The 7,549-nt window shown below is 38.4% G+C and overlaps 1 pseudogene; it reads right to left on the bottom strand.

Annotated features, from left to right (window-relative positions):
• Positions 1 to 6,410: 6,410 nt before the first annotated feature.
• LOC134912323 (5S ribosomal RNA) lies at positions 6,411 to 6,530 on the bottom strand (annotated as a pseudogene).
• Between the last annotated feature and the right edge of the window lie 1,019 nt (positions 6,531 to 7,549).

The following is a 7,549-nucleotide window of genomic DNA, read 5'->3' as shown; positions in this document are numbered from 1 at the left end:
ATGACCATAATTTATTCTGCAGATACCCATTCTGGGTTATTGTGAATACAGAGAATTAAATCATTGGTCATGTGGGACCGATTGCCAAATGATATAAATGTGAGTGACGTTATATTTGGGAGTCTATTTGTTGCAGTACCAGGGTGTTCAGAGGTGGTCTCCCATCCTATCTATTACTAACCCGGCCTTCCACTGCTTAGCTTCCAAGGTCAGAAGAGATTGGGCATCTCCAGTGAGGTATGACCGCAATTATTGAACTCGCCTTTTTTAGTCACTTCAAACGTATATAATGTAGTCTTTATATACCTGCAATATTGCAATTGATAGACATGTATGGTACAATTGCTAGAAACATGAGATTATATGCAATTACCTGACCTAGTCACCATGTGACACGTCAGCCACAAAACAAAGTGCACAGGTAAATACAGGCCTATTATGTGGGAAAAAATGTTAAAACCACAAAATATTCATAAATGAACTGGCCTGATATTTAGAAATATGTCATAGGAGCACCAGTACGGCCGTGTCAAATTTATACTATATGTAAATATTATTACTCTGCACATACTGCAGGTAAACCATGAAATACACAATAGTATATAGAGAAAATGGCACCTCTATACTTGTTTAAAGCAGTGTTATGTCAATGCATTTGCACCTTCCATCCGTGACTACTCATAACAATGTTATGAAAAAATTAGCCTTTGCTTGCTATTTATCAGCAAATCATGGCTAGAAAAATAGATATAAACTTGAACACTTGTTCTTAGAAGCATACCTATTGAAATAGGAACCTTCAGTACAATAACTGAAACCAATCAGTTTCAAACTGAGATGTGTAACCAATGGTGGTATTTCCACAGTTAAATCCAGCAGTTGTCACAGTATTACTACAATTGTTTACTTTTATGAGTCACATACATTTACCCGGCATTATATACCTCTAAATGGTGAAAGAAAGACCAAATAATCCTTCTGATGTTGCTGGCTGGGATATGTACACAATAATTGTTGCTGGTCGTGATTAAAAAGAAACAGATGTAACTATTAAGTGACTAATGTATCACAAATGTATCTAATGTTCATGTACTGAGTTGCCAGAAATACAGGCAGTACTCTGATAATTCCTGGAGACAAAGTCCCACTATTGTTGCTAATTTGGAAGGAAATCAACCGTTGCTAATGTACAGAGAAATGTTTCAAAGGTTCCAACTGATTGTTACAAATTGTATAAGCAGCGTTCTAATGATTGCTGATGGCTCTAAAGATAGTTCACATGGGTGCGGGGTGTATACGATGCCAGATACCAAGTGGTGGTACTGCCGCTGGGAGTCCCGTTTCCAGCCGTGCACCGGCTCCGGGGATTGCCGCGGCGTGCGGTTGAGGTGTCTGCGTGGCCGTTGCCTGGTGACCGCCTAGAGACTCCGGCTGATGCGGTCACGTGTGCGCATCACGTGATCGCAGTTTCCTGTCCTGACGTACGTTTCGCAAAGAAAGCTTGTTCACAGGGCGTGCTGTAATCTCTCAGAGTATCAGTATTTAAGGATAACTGCTAGTAGCTAATTGGATACTTAGTTATGACAGACATTTGATCCACCAATCCTTTTATTTTTCTCAGTTCGGTTGAATGAAAGGGTTTGGCTCTTCATCAATAAATAATTATTGAGAGTTATATTATTATATTTGTGTGACCATAGAGTGAATGGGGAAGGGAGGGAAGGAATGAGGGGGGGGGGGGAAACAGGGGAGAGAGGGTAAAGGGAGGGGAAAGGAATGGACGATTATTGTATAGCGGTGCAAGCTATGACGTGTGTAATAATATTAGCGGCATGTGAATAATAATAATTCGTGCAGGGGATGCATACCTAGTATGTGATAATAAAAATTTATCATTAAGGTTAATTAATTAGATAATTGTGCTCTGTGCATCTATAAAGCTATGAATGGACGAAATACATATAAAGGATAAGGAAAACAGAAGAAGAATGGGAAAAGATTTGTGTGGATGTGTTTATCTATGCTAGATTATATGGGTGATGGTGAAAAAAGTATTGTTCTTGGAAGGGAAAAAAAAAGGAGAAAAGGGGGATGTGAATGTTAGACGCAGTATTTATAGTGAATTTTTATTATGTGTGAAACTTTAAACAGTAAGAGGGCAATATATAAATAAAAAAACTCTAATGGAGCCCATAGTGAAACCATGTGAGTAAAGTGATTGTGGTGCTAATTGGGTAAGTATTGTTAAAAATGGGGAGAACTATTGCATGATGAGGTATGTTGATGAATGATTAATTATAAGGTATGAGCCATAATTTTTTTTTAAAATGTCAATATACAGCAGATTTGATATTGTTGCAATAGCAATGGTAGGAGTTAATTCAAATATACTCCATAATTTATATTTTCATTCATCCAGGCTGGGTATATAGATCCAATCTTGAAAATCCACTCACTCTCTTTTCTCAGTAGGTTTTCGGTTAAACTGCCCCCCGTATTCCGAGTCTAATCCTCTCCAGGCCAAAAACTTTCAGCTCCTCCCATCTACCTTCATGGTGCGTGTAAAAGTGACGGGCGACTGATGTTAGTTGTTTCATCTTAGCCTTGTCTGAGATGGCATTGCGTATTGATCCTATATGCTCTAAGATGCATTGCTTGAAAGGACGGGTTGTCATGCCAATATATTTCTGATTGCAGCTGCATCTAAGGCAATAGATGACGCCTTCAGTTTGACAGTTCATGTAATCTATGATTTGTATCATTTTTCCATATCTGTCCTCTATTTCCTTTGTTGGATCAATGAATTTACAGGCCTTGCATCTACCGCAAGGATGTGTTCCAGTGATTATTGGTTTTTTGCTGGGAAATTTTTGGAAATGACTCCGTACAAGGCTGTCTTTGAGATTTTTAGATCTGCGCCAACTCATAGCAGGCTTGGGGCCCAACTTTTTGGATAGGATCGGATCTGTATGTAGAATGTGCCAATGTTTTTGTATTGCTTCTTTGACTACCCTCCATTCTTGACAAAAGTTGCCGACAAAGCGAATGGTTTTGTCGGCGGTTTTGTCTTTCTGTTCTCTTTTGAAGATTATATCCTCTCTCTTTATATTCGTGATGGTTTTCATGGCTTTTTTGATTGAGGTTTTACTGTATCCTCTATCACCAAGTCTCTTGGTTAGTTCTGCACTTTGTGTTTTGAATTCTTTATTATCTGAACCGTTTCTACGAAGATGAAGAAATTCCCCTTTCGGTATATTCTCTACAGTTGGGGGGAAATGAGAGCTGGTTTGGTGTAGTAATGTATTAGTTGCTGTGCTTTTTCGATATAAATTCGTGGCAAGCATTCCTTCTGAGTTCCTATAAATCATCAGGTCCAAAAATGGTAGTTCAGACTGACTTATGCTGTGTGTGAGACGGATGTTAAGGTCATTTTTGTTTAAGTGCTCAATGAATTGGTATAGTAGCTGTGAGTCGCCTTCCCAGATCATAAAGATATTGTCTATATATCTATTCCACATAATAACGTGGGCTGTAAATATATCGTTGTTATCTTTAAAGACAATTTCTTTCTCCCACCATCCGAGGAATATGTTGGCATATGTGGGCGCACAAGCTGCCCCCATAGCCGTACCCCTTGTTTGGAGGAAGAATTGATCGTTAAACGTAAAGAAGTTATAATGTAGCACGAAGCGGAGTAATTTAATGAGAAAAAGATGAAAATCTTTTCTTCCTTCATTATGTAGAAAATGTTCTACTGCTCTTATTCCATCTTCGTGGCCTATAGAGGTGTACAATGCCTCAACATCTAGAGATACCAGATATTGGTTGTCCTCTAATCTTAGGTCGTGTACTTTCCTTAATATGTCAGTTGTGTCTTGGACATATGAGGGAAGATCTAGAACGAAATGTCTGAGATGCAAATCAAGAAAGATGCTTGCCCTCTCTGTTAGTCTCCCTATCCCAGACACAATGGGTCTTCCCAGTGGGTTTTGGATGTTTTTATGTATTTTTGGCAACATGTAAAAGTGGAAATTCTGGGGTTCTGAATCAATAAGTAATCAAACTCTTGTTTGGTAATTGTTCCTTGTGCTTGTGCTTGGTTGATGATGTTGTCATAGATTGATTTATAGTTCTGCAATGGATTGAGTAGTATTCGTCTATAGCAATTAGTAGTGCCAAGTTGTCGCTGTGCTTCCTTAATGTAATCTGTTTTGGACCAGATAACAATATTGCCCCCTTTGTCCGAGGGCTTAATAACAACATCATGCCATGTCTGTATTTCTTTAATAGCATTTCTTTCTTGTCGAGTGAGATTGGAATGTCTCCAGTATTTATTTTTGTTTATGTGTATTTGATCAAACTCTTTGGCCACCAGTTTCATAAAGACCTGTACTTCAGGGCAGATTTGCTCTTGAGGGAAATATGTCGATTTCTTTCTACAGATAGGTCTAGTGGTGAGTTCTTCTTCAGTATATGAAATTTGTTCTTGTTCAAGTTCCTGTAATGCAATGAGAGCTTCTTGTTCAATCTGGGATAGATCTGAGGATGTTGTTTGAGAGGTCTCCAGCATCGATGCACCATTGGTTGTCACTTCCAATTGGGCCAGTGGGAGAATCGTTTCTTTTTCAGCATATAGTTTGGTTAACAACAGCTTTCTGCCAAATAGTTTTAAATCTTTTTGCCCTTTGAATCTATTGAAATGTTCAGTGGGGGAGAAAGGCAGGCCTTTATTAAGTATGGATTCCTGTGTTTGTGTAAGTATATGATCTGATAGGTTGATAATCTTCAGTTTAGAGTCATCATCTTCACAGGTTTGAATTACCAGCGGTCCTGTTGGTGTTGTCTCTTGTATGTGTTGCGGGTCGGGGGGGGGGGGTGAGGAATCCCATTGCTGCGGTCCTCTTCTTCCTCTTGTCCCCCCGCCTCGTCTTCTCCCTCTTTGTCTTCCTCCTCCTCCTCGGGGATCCCCTAAAAAAGAAGCTGAGTTCTGAAGGTTGCTGGATGTGTCTTTCCTAGCGTTGGAGTATCTCTCTGTGATGTAATCTATGGTATCTTCTGCTCCAGATGTATCCGCCTCAGATGACGAATATTGGGCTGTATGCCTTGGAGGATCTCTTTTCCAGGATGATTTCTGCCATTTGAAGATTTTGCCAGATACAAAGTCTCTTTTATCTCTTGCATATTTGGTCTTTTTTCTGTCTATGATTGTTTGCTCATAGGCTTGGAGTTTCAATTTGTTTTTTTCAAAGCATCGTTGGAATTGAGAGTCCTTCTCCCAGATTTCCAACTTTTTACCTAGTTCATCCAGGTTACGTTCACACTCCTCCAATATTATGTTGTTATGTTTGATTAAAACATTCATAAGTTCATTGGAACATTTTAGAAGGGTGTGTTCCCATTCTTTTTTAAGATTTTCACTTGCCAGGTCGAATGTTGGAAAAACTCTTGGGCGAAGGCCACGTGGAGATATTTTATTTTTGATATAATTTTCTAGAGTAGTCAGATCCCAATTGGTTCTAATTTGTTTCCATAGTATTGAGTTCAATTTTTTAAAATCCTCTTCCCAACTGATGTGGGGTTCAGTATTTTCCAGGTCACTCGGAAAGATGTCATCTAGATTATCCTTATTTTTACATCTTGAGCAAAGCTCTTGTTTTAAACTGAAACTCATGTTATAGTGTATTTGAAAACTCCTAAATTGTAAATGTATACACGAGACAGGGTTTCCTAAGAGAAGGAAATGCCTGTTCCTATATTATGTGACTGTGCAGGTGTCCCAGGAAAGCTGAGTTATCAGCTAATATATGGTTTTTGAAGAAAGGGTGATGGGAACCACACAAGTCCAAATTCAAAATAGATTTTAGCCTCTGAAAAACTGAATTATTATTGAATTACTTCTAAATATAGCAACCTTATGTATATGGATAGTCTATCCTAGTACATATAATTGTTGCTTTCAGTGGTGCTCCCTAGAGTCAGAAAATAATCTAGCTAGAGAAACCAAAACAAAGAAGTGTTTGAGAAGTAGACTCTTTTTTGGGAGCACTCTAATTCAGAGGATGACATTATAACATATATGGTACTGATAAAAGCATTTTTAATAGATAGATATTAAAAAAATAATTTTTAGGAGTGTCTATGTGTGGGCAAAAGGTTTCGCGAAAATATAAAGATCAATAATCAATAATGAGTGATATCAATATCACAGTCTCAAAGATGCCGGAAATCAATAACTGTAGTACTTTGATTATATCATCATTGTACATTGTCTCTCATGTACTATATGACCATCATTTATTCTGCAGATACCCATTCTGGGTTATTGTGAATACAGAGAATTAAATCATTGGTCATGTGGGACCGATTGCCAAATGGTATAAATGTGAGTGACGTTATATTTGGGAGTCAATTTATTGCAGTACCAAGGTGTTCAGAGGTGGTCTCCCATCCTATTACTAACCCGGCCTTCCACTGCTTAGCTTCCAAGGTCAGAAGAGATTGGGCATCTCCAGTGAGGTATGACCGCAATTATTGAACTCGCCTTTTTTAGTCACTTCAAAGGTATATAATGTAGTCTTTATATACCTGCAATATTGCAATTGATAGACATGTATGGTACAATTGCTAGAAACATGAGATTATATGCAATTACCTGTCCTAGTCACCATGTGACACGTCAGCCACAAAACAAAGTGCACAGGTAAATACAGGCCTATTATGTGGGAAAAAAATGTTAAACCACAAAATATTCATAAATGAACTGGCCTGATATTTATAAATATGTCCTAGGAGCACCAGTACGGCCATGTCAAATTTATACTATATGTAAATATTATTACTCTGCACAGTATATAAATATATATATATATATATATATATATATATAACAAAGTATAGCTCCAGCACTCCAAGCCTCCCCCAAAGGGTGTACCTTGCTCTGGTGCCTTCCCTAGGGAACCCGTCCCTAATGCTTAATTTCCAAACATCAGAGGCGGCACTCAAAGGCTGGTGAACAAACGAATGCTGTATTAAAGTGAGGTTAACGTTTCAGGGACCACCTCCCAGGCCTGAAGATGGGGAGGTGGTCCCCGAAATGTTGACCTCACTTTAATACAGCATTTGTTCACCAGCCTCTGAGTGTCGCCTCTGATTTTTGGACATTATATATATGTATATATATATATATATATATATATATATATATACAGGGGTAGTCTCACACTCTCACCCATCATAGGTAGCGGCTGGGGTGCCAAATCAAAGCCTGACCCAATCAAGGAGCCAGACTCATAGTACAATACAGTGTTTCTCCACATACAGTGGAGAAAGATAGCACTCTCCAGACTTGCGTAATCAGTATAAGCACCAAAGTGATTTATTAAAAAAACTAATGTTTCAGTCCCGTAATGGGACCTTGAAAAAGGTCCCATTATGGGACCGAAATGTTGGTGAGCCCTTTCCATTTTTTCTGACATGAATTTGTATGGAACAAAAAAACTTTTTTGAATAAATCACTTTGGTGCTTATACTGATTACGCAAGTCTGGAAA

The sequence above is a fragment of the Pseudophryne corroboree genome, chromosome 4, assembly GCF_028390025.1.
Source record: "Pseudophryne corroboree isolate aPseCor3 chromosome 4, aPseCor3.hap2, whole genome shotgun sequence".
NCBI classification, from domain to species: Eukaryota; Metazoa; Chordata; class Amphibia; order Anura; family Myobatrachidae; genus Pseudophryne; species Pseudophryne corroboree.
Note: the sequence above shows the minus strand (reverse complement) of the source record. Positions and strands in the feature narration are given on the sequence as shown.